The sequence below is a fragment of the Mastomys coucha genome, unplaced genomic scaffold, assembly GCF_008632895.1.
Source record: "Mastomys coucha isolate ucsf_1 unplaced genomic scaffold, UCSF_Mcou_1 pScaffold6, whole genome shotgun sequence".
Taxonomy (NCBI): Eukaryota; Metazoa; Chordata; class Mammalia; order Rodentia; family Muridae; genus Mastomys; species Mastomys coucha.
This window is the reverse complement of record NW_022196912.1, coordinates 124,432,671-124,433,225: the sequence shown is the minus strand read 5'-3', so window position 1 is coordinate 124,433,225 and position 555 is coordinate 124,432,671.

The following is a 555-nucleotide window of genomic DNA, read 5'->3' as shown; positions in this document are numbered from 1 at the left end:
TGTAAATGGAAATAATGCCCAATCACATTCTGCTTTAAAAGGTAAATACAGGTGAGATAAAAAGAAAAGTGTGGAATGTTGTCTTTTTTTCCCCCCTTTTAAAATAGGTGAGGATTTGGGGATTTTTATGGCTGCTCATTTGATCCATAAAGATACATGGATGGGTCCAGTAATTTAATTGGCTGTTTTCTCTATATGGAGATCCTCTTTCCCAGTACACTTAGAACCTGCATCTTGATATGATAGACTGAGAATAAAATACTTAGCTAGTATGTGGAGTTCCTGGGGTTTTGTCCTAGCACTTCAGATAAGGTGTGTTTGACTCATTCTCAGATGGAGGATGGAGTTTAGGGTCATACTTGGCTGTGTAGTTTGAGACCAGCTTGTGCCCCATGATATCCTGTTTGAAAATTTGCGTTCTTGGAGGCTATAAGGGGAAATAGTGGATATAAGAAAATAAGCAGCATTAGCTGTCTATATAACTATATAACAGTGGTTTCCACAGGTATATAGGTACAGCCTCATACCCAATATACATGCAAGAGGTGGACGTGT